Source organism: Leuciscus leuciscus (genome assembly GCF_965113295.1).
Source record: "Leuciscus leuciscus genome assembly, chromosome: 22".
Taxonomy (NCBI): Eukaryota; Metazoa; Chordata; class Actinopteri; order Cypriniformes; family Leuciscidae; genus Leuciscus; species Leuciscus leuciscus.
Window position 1 is genome coordinate 21,887,474 of NC_138746.1, and position 13,293 is coordinate 21,900,766.

The window sequence follows — 13,293 nt, forward strand, 5'->3', positions numbered from 1 at the left end:
GAGCAGATTGTGAAATACTCAGACCGGCGCGTCTGGCACCAGCAACCATGCCACGCTCAAAATTGCTTAAATCACCTTTCTTTCCCATTCTGACATTCAGTTTGGAGTTCAGGAGATTGTCTTGACCAGGACCACACCCCTAAATGCATTGAAGCAACTGCCATGTGATTGGTTGATTAGATAATTGCATTAATGAGAAATTGTACAGGTGTTCCTAATAATCCTTTAGGTGAGTGTATATATATATACATAAATGTGTGTTGGCAGTGTGTGAGCAAAACCACCCTAGAATGATAAAAATCCACCCAGTGTTTTTTTACAATCTCAATCAATCATAAGCACTGTCTCAGAATGAGCTGTTCTAAGATTCTATGCAATGTGACGTAGAATTGCACAGGCCCCTCCCACGACTGTTGATTGACACTGCAGTTTGAGCATAGACCCGCCCTGAGTGAGCTGGACACAGAGTCTGCCATTGTTTCGACGCTTGAGCAGCTGTAGACAAGAATGTCTCCTAAGCGATTGAGGTGTGTTGTTGTTGTTGGATGCAAGAATGAACATAGCAGTCTTCATTTACTCTCGTTGTTACTCGAGGATGGATCTGTACTGTTTGTGATCCAGCTTACGGTCTCCGGAGCGACAGGCCTAACGTTACTGATCACGGCAGAAATGAAAGTGAGAGCGCGCTCTTTATGACAGCTCATCGAGTCATTTTACGGATTTAAAGGAGAACTTGGTAACTTTTTTAACTTAATAAAACTGTCTAGAAATCATTTGGATGGTTAAACAACCTGTTCTGGTGATATTGGTGACATTCCCCGCTCCCCCCAGCGTTCCCAGGCGGAAAACCAACCTTGCAACTTGCAACACTACCGTCCCGGCAAGTTAGAAATTGGAAGTCTCGTGAGAAGCGAGAACTAGAACGAGAACGAGCGCGAAACACAAATTGCTTTACGGCAATTCGACATAAACACACACGCATGTATGATGTATTACCAGATTACCCACCTCGGTAGACATAGCTCCACGCGATACAGTTGGCTTGCTCCGATCAAAACAAACGCACATGAGGAGCGGTAGAGAGGGGGAGGAGGCCGCCGCAAGTGAGTTTTTTACGACTGTGTTGTGAAATATACGCCCCCTCACAGCTGTAGGGGGAGCTCGTGGGGAAAACATGCGACAACAAAAGGGAAAATCAGCGAAGAAGTGACAAGAGTTCGCTAGAGTTACCAAGTTCTCCTTTAAGGTTTACCAGTTTATTAAGCACCCACTGAAAAGCTGTGTTTATATTTGTTTACTGTTAGTTGTAACGAGTGTTTTGTGTACTTCGCTGTGTTATTTTACATCTTGTGAAAAGAGTCATAATAGGTGTCATAAAAGAGTCATAATAGGTGCCCTTTAAATATCTATTGTTGCATAATGACTTCTGTTTCACATTGTATACAGGTATAATTGTGCAGCATGTAGGAAGCAGTCTCAATTCTCAATCTAGTCATGGAATAATAGCCACAAAACTCCAATTTTGACATCATGAGATCTTTACCATACAAAAAGCAAATGGCTTCTACAAATGACGTGCAAGACTGCACAACTTTAATTGAAAATACAGAACCAACACAGATATACAGAAATTTGACAGATCAACTTGCTCTATGAAAAACAACACCGGGTCCACAGAATGTTGCATTTAAACCTGAACAACCAGAAGCACAGAAGTCAAGAAAAGCAGAGAATATTCAGATGAGCCGTTTTCTGTAAATGTCTCACATCTAGAGGAAAGACATCTGCACCATTGCTTAATTTAGACACACTCACAATGACAGTCATTTTGGCTCAGGTGATTCAATCACTTGCAGTTATTTTCCATGTGCGTCCAGATTGATTGCCTGTTCGTTTAACAGTCGGTCAGTCCACAAAGCAAAAGGTTTTGAGATATTAAAGATACGCTTTAGTAAAAGGTCTGAAGCGTAATAAACTAAACAGAAGCCAGAAGGTGTGCAGAGAGGTCTTCTGAGACATTAAAGAGAAACAGATCTCCAAGATGCAGGGACACATTCATATAAGGTGACGCCTCGTGCTGCTGTACAACACACACAAACACACACACACTTTAAAAACCTGGGTGGGGAAAACCCCCACTTCGATGGAATGGTGGTCTTGGATTACATTAGAGAGACTGTTTGTTTGTTTTAAAATGCACAGAGAGAGAGAGAGAGAGAGAGTGTGCTGGTTACAAAGTTGTGTGTCTAGTTACTTGCACAGAAGTAATGCATGTGCAAGAGAGCGTGTGCGTGAGTTGTTCCGACAGGTGACTTTTACAGAGCCAGAGACTGAGAAGGAAATGTACTGTATGTATTTAATGCAAACGTGCGCACACACACACACAGTTCCCTGAATCTAAAGGGTCTTTTTCACTTGAGCATGAAACAGCAAGTCTGCAGTTACAATTTTTTTTAACTTATTTAGTGATGCACAGATTTTAACATTTTGGTCATTACAAGAAGCTAAATCTAAATTAATAAATTAGCCTAAATTGTCATAAAATGTTAGAACTGAATTTAGGCATTACAACATTATAGTAGTACAGTATGAAAAATGGATATTCAGTTTGAGGTTTTCCAAGTATTACTATTAAACAGTGTTATTAGTGTTTTTAAAAAGAACTTTAAATGAGCATTAGCTGAAGGCAAATGTAATAAGGTAAAAACTAAATTGACAAATAGAGAAAATAAACAATGAAACCAATTAAATATGCAATATCGGCCATATAAGAAATGAGCAGATTTAAGTAAAAAACAATTAATAAATATAATTGCTATTATTGACCAATATTGGTTGGCGCCATTTATGATTACAATGCACAAACACGCAAAGCACAAAGATATCAAAAGAAGTATGGTCTTATCGGGTAAATAATTGAGTAAACTAAATCCCAAATAATTTTTCCAATTAGAAGGACTATACACCACCAGAGTGATTCGTTTATGAAATGGGCAGTATTTTCATTTTTGAGTGCAGTCAGACAGGGCATCGCTATAGCAACACAGCTACAATACAGATTTTTACAGTATAGCTGCAGATTGAGCAAGCTGAAGTGACACTCCTGGATAGCTGGTTCTAACCACATAGAGTTACATTCAGCCCCCAAAACACCAAACAACATGCTTAACGACAGACATCAACAGAATAACAAAAATACACCATGAACACCCTCGCTTCTCCATCACTCACTCAGACGTCGCTCGCTCCAAGGAAAGGATTTAAAAAAGTAAAATCACAGGTGACTGTTTGCAAGCCTCGTGTGTGTGTGTGTATTATGTGTACAGTGCACAGAGCTAGAGCTCCACAGAGGAACCCATGAGATCAGGTGTCGGAGCTGAGCCCACGGAAACACGGACGGGCTCTGTGTCTAACGTTCTATTTTCTGCCTTCCTCGTTTTAAACTCAAGCCCACAAGGTCAGAGGCACAGCGCAGACCATGATGACTTGTCTGCGTGTGTTACACTTCAGGCCTCGCTGTTGGACAACTAGTTGGGCTGGAAATGTATCTATGGCAGCCAGAACACGTGGCTCAATAACACAAGAAACAGACCACACAGACTGACACTCTATAACTGCAAATGAGAGTTTATAATTAAAAAACATCTACTTCCAATGAAGTATATTTTTCAAGATCTTATTTCTCATTTTTACTTAACTAGTCATGGAGAAAAGTAGTCAACTTGTTGGCGAAGGACTGTTTACCTCATGTAAAATGACATGTCGCGCAGCATCAGCAGTTTGACGGCCAGCTGGAGAAAGTGTCCCACGCAGCTGAGAAACAAAAGCTTGCATATCTCTATTGATGCTGCTTGTGTTGTCACATCCCACTCACTTATAGTTTATGTTCACCGGACAACATTTGGTTTGTTTTGAGAGTCTCAGGCAGTTTGTACAGAACCACCCAAAAGTTTGGGGTTGGTAATTATTATTTTTTTATTCATACTTTTATTAAGCAAGGATGCATGAAATTGATATAAAAGTAATAGTAAAGACTAGTAGTGTCACAATATACCGGCATTGACGATAACTGATATTTTAAAAATGAAATATTGTTATTGTTTTAATTAGGGGTGTCTCAATATACCGGTATCGGCAATCACCGTAATATTTCAAATGAAGAGTACACGTACAGTATGATAAAATGGCACATAAATTCTCCAGCGCTAGTATCTGGTTGACATCCCAACGTACAGTAGGTGTCAGTATTGCACATTAATGCTGGTTGCACCTGTAATAAAACAAAATCAGTCACACAGCGTGCAGCTGCCGTGTAAAATATATATATATATGTTGTACGTTTATTCCAAACATCTTTAGAGAGAAGTATTTTTTTCCTATTTTTATCCAAAATAGGACAATGTGAGCATTATGGAGCGCTAAACTCTCACATGTAATTTGTTTCATTCATACTCAACGCCGGAGGGCGTCCCAATATATTCCATTTCAAATAAAAGCTGTTCCTTTGAACTATAGTCATCAAAGAATAAAAAGTTTCACAGGTTCCATTGTTTTCAACATTGATAATAAAAAGAAATGTTTCTTGATCACCAAATCAGCATATTAGAATGATTTCTGAAGGATCATGTGTCACTGAAGACTGGAGTAATGATGCTGAAAATTCAGCTTTGCCATCACAAGAATAAATTAAGTTTCAAAATATATTACAATAGAAAAGATATTTTGAATTGTAATCATTTTTAAACACTATTACTGTTTTTACGGCATTTTTTATCATTTAAATGCAGCCTTGGTGATCATAAGACTTGGTGAGCATAGACTTTAAAATCTTACCGACCTGTGATCATGATCTGGGACTAGTCAACATAGACTCAAGAAATAATCAACAAGTGTTGAAACTAATAGGTAAAGTCCTCAATTCTTTTCTAAAGGTCCAGTGTTGACAGATAAGAGGAAGTGAGTGGACTAAACACTAAGTGCGACACACACACACACCACATCACTCAATGCCTTTAAGAGCTGCAAATCTCTTTAGGAAAGCAAAGTGATGACAGTGCCATCTACTGTTTGACAGCTTTATCCAAAATGAGTGTGTACATATCCAACGACATGCCATTTTACATGATCCGCTGCTGTCTGACTTGCTTTTGTTCTTTCCCCCTTCATGATTATTTTCATTGTTCATTTCTTAAAGGAACAGTTTACACAAAAACTTAAATGTTGTCATCATTTACTCACCCTCATGTCATTTTGGTTTGGTTACCACCTGCATTCTTTCAAAAAATATATATTTTGTGTCCCGCAGAAGAAATAAATAAATAAGTACAGGTTTAGAATGACATGAGGGTGAGTAAATGATGACAGAATATTCATTTTTGGGTGACTTATTCCTTTTTATCACTGACACATCAGCATGGCTCAATTTTTAGCAATGCATTTTTATACTTGCTACAAATTCTCTTTACAAAAAAGTGGAAAATTATATGGCTATAACGTCCATAAATAACTATGCAAAACATCAGAATGTAGTAGTCAACGCATTCTTCCTCAGACTTTCAAGACTAATTTTTGTAAATTTGACAAACCCCCATCTATGTCAGCCAACTAGATAACATTATCTTGATAACAAATCAGCAGCCCAATGTAGAATACATCACAGAACACCAAACGTTTAATAGTCTGCATAGCTGGCATCAAATTAGCCCAAAAAGACCAGTGACTGTTGCCTATGAACAGGTCTGAAACGTTCACCTTTTTTGTGCCACACAGTAACACTTGAGGTTGGAGAGATTTAATACTGAAATGTTTTAGAGATCAACTTGATATTCTGCAAATGAACAGCCCTAGATTTGCATCCTTCAACACTTACTGATGCATGTTCCCTCTCTACTTACGGATTGTGAGTGAGTGGCACTTAGGGCTGCCCCCGACGGACAAGTATAGCCTTTAACACTGAATAAAAACTCAGTTTTTCAGAGATCAGAACACAAACAAAAAATATAAAATATAGCAACAAACTGAAACACTAAAACAATATGAACAATTAGGCAACAGCCTACCTGACTAACCCTCTCTATTTTTTTACTCTGATTTTAATCTTTGCATATTATGAGAAAGAGTTTGTCAACGTTGTCGAGGAGAAGTGAGCTCCGTGTCTTGCTCACAATGATGCCAGCCTTTGAGAAAATGTGTGGTGATGGCACAGACGTGGAAATCAAGTTAAACATGTGCGGTAAGCGTGGTGATTTAACTTCCACAATCCGCAAAAACACTTAGAAAAGCGCCTAATATTGGTGCACGTTTATCTACATTAGACCGAGCGACCGTGAAAAGTGGTTATTAGCTAACGTTAGACTTCTACTAACGTGTATAATAAGTCATGTTTGAGGTCACATCTTTTTGTGGTAATTTTTTACCCTGTCGAAATGTTCCCACACTTTGGATTTTCTGCTTGACATCTTGCCGCGTGGACCAGATATGTTCAGTATCTGTCACTGTGTGACTTCGCCAATTCATGTGAAGTTTTTTTCAGCGACTAACCGACTAATTAAAATTTAGTCGACCAAGCATCTTCTCGCCGACTAACGTTCAGTCAACTATTAGGGGGCAGCCCTACTACTTTCTATATGGACTTGGATCTCTGTAACAGCTCTGTACCCTGTCTAGTCAGCTTTGAAAAATGTACATAATTTGAACTTCAATATGCATTAAACATTATTAATAACACATTATTTAATAAATACACATCAACTGCCAATGTACAGCAACAAAACATTATGTAAAGATACATATTTTGGCTCCCTTGCAATCTCAAACTCTATACTTATTGGATAAGCCAGATTATTATATTTCATGATTGATTATTGTTGTCCTCATGCACATGACTGTTGCTAGGCTACCATGAACCTCATCTTTACTAAAGCATTACTGCATTAGCCCATCACATAACTCATGACACACACCATCTCTGTGACCTTTGAGGGAGCGACCCCTGGAGTGAGTGAGATGCTTTGATCCCTTCCCATAATCCTTACTGAGCATTCTGCAGGGGGCAAAGGTCATTGGAAATGCTTTTAGCCACTCCTTCTACCACAAATGAATAGATTTATCTGAAGCCAATAACTTTAATAACGCAACGCATCCCAAGTGTTATCTATAGGCAATGTAGTGACAGTCTGACATGAAACAGGTGAGGTCTGACAACAGTGTTGTTGTCTGTTCTGGCGAGAGAACGATTGTATTTTGCATTCATTTATGACGAGAGGTAAACAGAGTAGGCCTCTGTGGGAGGGCGGTTACCCCGGCAACAGCCACTCAGACGCACTCTACAAATACTAAATCAACCTGTTTGACCACTGGACCCACTGATATGGACTCAAAGGTTATTTGGTCAAATAAGTCAGTCTCTTTAAACAAACCACGTTTGCAGCAGTGAAAACGAGCCACACTGCAGTTCTGACAGGGCTGCACAATCACGATTTTTAATTTGATAATTAAATGTAACTACTGTTGTCAAGTCATGACAAACACATTATATTGTACGTAGAAAACTGACTCAAAGCAGTGCTTTTTATGATTACTTCTATATATATTTCTATTACTTGTTCTCTATTAAAGTCCCTCTGCGGTCAATAATTTGCTGATAATAATGTTTGAACCAGAAACTGATTCAGAAGAAGAAGAGTGAATTAGACAGGCTCGTCTAAAAGTCACTGTATCAGAATGGTAATGTGTTTTATGTATCGCTCTCTACAACGTTGGACACAGTGATAATTGATGTGATTAGCCTTTAGCTTGACTACGTTATCAAACAGCTAATAATGCGTTGCTAATGTTACACAAACCATGTTCCCGTTCGCATCTCAGAGTCAGACAGCAGCCTTCTAACAGTCAACATCCTTACAAACGCTTTGAACATCATAGAACGTCAGTGGAGGGAAGCCGGGTTATAACACTCACGTTGACGGGATTGGTTACATGTTTGTGACGGTAGGAAACAGATACGGTTTCAAACCACGTTTTTGAGACTCTTTTTGGTTCACTGCAGTTAAGGAGAAAATATTCAGCATGAGCAATGGTGTTGACTGATGAATTTGCACATGGTTTGTCTTAAAAAGCATATTAAAAACACCACATTGACATATAAACAAAATGAAAAACTTTTCTTTAACAGTCGTAGTTTAGATGCTTGTTTAATTCTAAAGGAAGAAGAGGAAAAAGCAAGTCAGAGCAATGTAAGGCACATGACTGCACGCACACCCACGTTTCACTCCATTACACACACTCCACAAAAACAAGCTTGGCCAACTGAATAAACCTGTGAGCTCCAGCTCTGATCTGATCACTTGTGCTCTCTGTGAAACGGACAGACTTCTGCATATCTCTTTGTATAATTCTGAGACTGCCAGTAACAGCACCAAAATTCTCAGGCAAGCTTTGGGGGACAAAACATTTGATATGACTCAGCATCTGTTTGTGTTACCGTGCAAGTCTCGTTTCCTCCAGCAACGGAGGGTGATTCAACAGAAACATATCAATATTACAGTGAAATCAACAGTATTTGCATATTATTCACTAGTGGATTTTGGAAAGAATGTCAGATCTGCACTTGTAAACAGTACGAGTAGTCACCCTAAACAAGCACAGACAAGTCGAGATGTACAACTCTACTATCTGACATTTTACAATCTTCCTGAAAAGTTTAACAAAGTCAGTTCAAATAAATCACACTGCACTTACTATTTCTGCAGTGTGCAGCATGTACTATACTAATTTGCCAAACACAATACCGTTTAAAAGTTAAAGGACAGTAATTTTTTACTTTAATTATAGCTTTATTTATAACTTAATTAACTTTCATTCAGCAAGGAAACATTAAATTAGTAATATTTCAAATAATGCTGTCGTTTTGTAAATTCTTCATGGAAAAAAATGTATCACGATTTCCACCAAAATATTAAGCAGCACAACTGTTTTCAAAATTGATAAGAAATGTTTCTTGAGCAGCAAATCAGCATATTAGAAAGATTTCTGAAGGATCATGTGACACTGAAGACTGGAGTAATGATGCTGAAAATTCAGCTTTGCCATCACAGGAATAAAGTACATTTTAAAATATATTAAAATAGAAAAACATCATCTTTTTAATTATAATGATATTTCACAATATTACTGTTTTACTCTATTTTTCATCAAATAAATGCAGTCTTGGTGAGCAAAAAATCTTAAGGCCATGACTAGGGTGGCCACAGACAACGAGCCTAACCCTTTAAAACATTCACTACACAAATATGAACTTTTAATAATATTCCAACTCATTTACTTTGAGCCTTTCTGCAATTTATCTTTTATAATAATGGAACAGCTACTATAGCAAAAAAAGCTGCATAATCAAAATGCGGCTGTATCAAAGCAACTGTCAACATCTTTAAGGTATGACTATGAACATCCAATAAATCAGCTTGTCTCGCTAACATTTTTATTCTACTACATATTTTCATAATAACTTTTCTAGCCACAAATTCACCTGTTAATTTATTATCAATAAGACATCCTAAATAATTTACAAAATTTTTTGATTCTATTACAATATCACTGATCTTAACCAAAAATTTGGCATCCTTACTTAATCTCCTCCTGTCAATCCTTGCATCAAGGCGGGGCCAGGTTTTGGAAACATGGCGGCGGCAGAGCTATTAAGAGCGAGGCATTTACTGGCAGAACGAAGTGTAGCAAGAACAGAGAAATGTTAATGTTCCTGAAGATTATGTGCGTCCATCAGTAATAGAAGCAGTACGTAATTAGAACCATAGATATTTATGTTTAGAGCGTCTTGCAGAGAACACACCTGGCGCTCGAGCTTCTTATCATGAGCGCGGTCGTGTGTCTGCTGAAGTGCTGAAACAGCCGCGGCGCCACGAGTGAGCGGTGCTTTTCAACAGGTTACTTTACTCTCTGAAATAATCTTAGACAAGCTGTCCGAGATTATTGCTTGCTCTATCAGTAAGGTTGTATGTTTCTATTTATAACATCTTTTTGCAGCGTTAAGCAATGTAGCCAATCACAGACATGTGTTGATTTCTTGACCGCAATGGCCAATCAGATTCTAACATTTAAGTTAGAATCCACGCACTGCTCAAAACACCAGGGTTTTTGTTCAGTGCTGAATTGCCACAGCCATATCACCCTGTAGCCCAAGACTGGTTGCCCACTGAAGCAAAGCAGGGTTGAGCCCAGTCAGTTCCTGATGGGAAACCTCCTGGGAAAACTAGGTTGCTGCTGGAAGAGGTGTTAGTGAGGCCAGCAGGGGGTGATCACCCTGTGGTCTGTGTGGGCCCTAACGCCCCAGTATAGTGATGTGGACACTATACTGCAACATGCACCATCCTACGGATGAGAAGTTAAAACGAGGTCCTGACTCTCTGTGGTCATTAAAATTCCCATGGCACTTCTCGTAAAGAGTAGTGGTTTAACCCCGGTATCCTGGCCAAATCCCCTCCATTAGCCCTTATCAATCATGGTCTCCTAATCATTCCCATCCACTGAACTGGCTCGATCACTCTCTCTCCTCTCCACCTATAGCTGGTGTGTGAAGAGCGCACTGGTGCCGTTGTACTGTGGCTGCAATCGCATCATCAAAGTGAATGCTGAACACTGGTGGTGGTTGAGGAGAGATTCCCTGATATGATTGTAAAGCGCTTTGGGTGTACAGTAGATAGGCTACATAGGAAAGCGCTATTTAAATGTTTCATTCATTCATTCAATTCTGCATGCTGGCAAATCCTCTGATTATAACAAAGTGTAGCTATACAAGGTATTGATGAATGTCTCAGGACAAAAAGAGACACGAGTATAACGGTCCCTTCACTGCTCCGATTACGTTTTCTCCACTCCTCATCACACATGGAATTGATCACAAATGAGTAATAAAAGTCTCATATACAAAAGTCTTTAATTACTTTCATGTATTAAAAAACTAAAATACCCATCGAGTTCCTTCACACACACACCAAAAAAAAAAAAAAAAAAAAAAAAAAAAAAAAAAAAGTCTAAAAAGAGTAGGCTATAAGCAGACACACTCTGTCAGTTCAAAGCTAGACTAAAAACACATGTATTTGATCTAGCATACACAACACATTATAGACTTCTATAATTCAATGTTAGGCTGCATAGATTAGGTAAGCCGGAACCGGGAACACTTCCCATAAATCCTGATGTACTTGTTACATCATAAGAAGAATGGCGTCTATGCTAATATTAGTCTCTCTGTTTATCCCGAGGTTTACCGCAATCCGCCGTATTCAGGCCGTATCCAGACCTGATGAAGGACCTGTGCCTGGACGCGACAACAACGCAGTCCTGAAGTGTCAACTAGTCTCTCCCCTGTGAAGGCCTCCTAAGGCCCTCAAGTTAATAACTAATGATTGTTGTGACGGAAGTGAATCAATCAAACTAACTTTAGCTGGAAGTTAAACCTTCTCATTTTTACGAACCGATATCGATTCTTAAAGGGGTCATATAATGCGATTTCTTGTTTTCCTTTTTCTTTATTGTGTTATGTAGTTGTTTGTGCATGTATAAGATCTGCAGAGTTACAAAGCTCAAAGTCTCAAACCTAAAGATATATTCTTTGTAGAAGTTAAGGCTCAGCCACACCGTCCTAAAACGCTTCATTCAAACACGCCCCCACAAATCTACGTCAGTTTGTGGGGGCAGAGTTTCATAACACCGCCCAAACGTATACGCAGAGAAAGGGACCGTAACTTTTATTCTCGCTGTTTTATTGTTGCCGCCGGCGCCGCCATGTCGTGAAGATGCTGGCGCGACGCGTGAAGTCATTATAATCAGTAATTATGTCCCAAATGAAATAAAACCTTACCAATCTGATAAGTTCTGGTCCAGTCGCGCTAGCAAAGTTGATCGATCAGCTTGGTCATCTGCATTTTGCGGATCAGATTCAGGTTTGAATTTACATTATCCCCTGTCATTATTGCCTTGGAAGCTGATGTTCCAAATATGGTAAGGGGTGTGACATTTCCATCACTCGCTTAAGGTATTCGGGCCAATCACAATGTACTGGATCACTGGCCAATCAGAGCACACCGCGCTTTTCAGAACGATGAGCTTTGTAAAAATCTACACGTTTCAGAAAGGTGGGGCATAGAAGAGCAATAATAAATGTACAGTATGTGTAAAATAATGACTTTTTTTAACGCGAAACCACGTAAACACATTGCATTAAACCAAATACACAAAATAATGTTCTTTTTAGAACCATCACATGACCCCTTTAAATCCCAAGAATCGATTAGTCTATCCTTTCTTCAGTTGATGAATGAAGGGAACATTGTAGTGCGCCTCCCATACAACAAATTCCAAAAATCTTTGTGCTTTGTTACTTTATGAAACAAAGTCTCAGATTTCACATTACGTCCATTTTATTATGAAATTCAAAAACTAAATACCGTTTTGGCACGGTTTAATGTGGCGTGACATCGCTGTAGCGCCTCAGTTCAGGAGAAGCAGCAGCACGGAGTGCACATGAACTGATCATCTCCACCGCTTTAATACCAGTTACAGCGCAAAATAAACATGAATGAACATCTGAAGGTATGTTCAAATACAGTACAACTTACCTAAATCTGTATCATGTCACATGTAATCGCTAAATCAATGTTTCAACTGCGGAAAAACAGTCAATAAAACAGTTTGTAAACATAATGTCACGTATACATTTACCGCAGAAAAAACATATTCGGCAACCATAAACTTTTAGTCAAATAGGAAAAGGAAATCTAGAAAGGAGCATTTTGATAAATATATGCACCACATTACACATTCATTATAATTTTTTATTGTTCTTCAATATTTAATGCACGTTTGAATAAATCCGTCAAGTTAACTTAACAGCCACCATTTAAATGTTTATATTTGAAAAAACGAATTGGAGTATTGGAGAAATATGATTACGTAATTGTAAAGTTAGTGTTATGACTTTATTATTATAAAAAAACATCCTTGAGTGTAATTTGTGTTATCAACAAACAACTAACAAATCAGTTAGGCTAATTTTAACCTTTAAATGTACAGTTTACAGCATTAGTTGAGAGATTTCTTTTTGCCATTTCACAATTTTGCCATGTAGCCTACTGTATCTGATGTATATACAAAAATGTATCGATATTCAAAATCGAATCGTGAAATTTGGGTCAATACCTAGCCCTACTGACTAGCACTTCTGATAGGCCATTGCGTTCACGTGCTAATTAGATATGATTGTGACTGGCTACAATG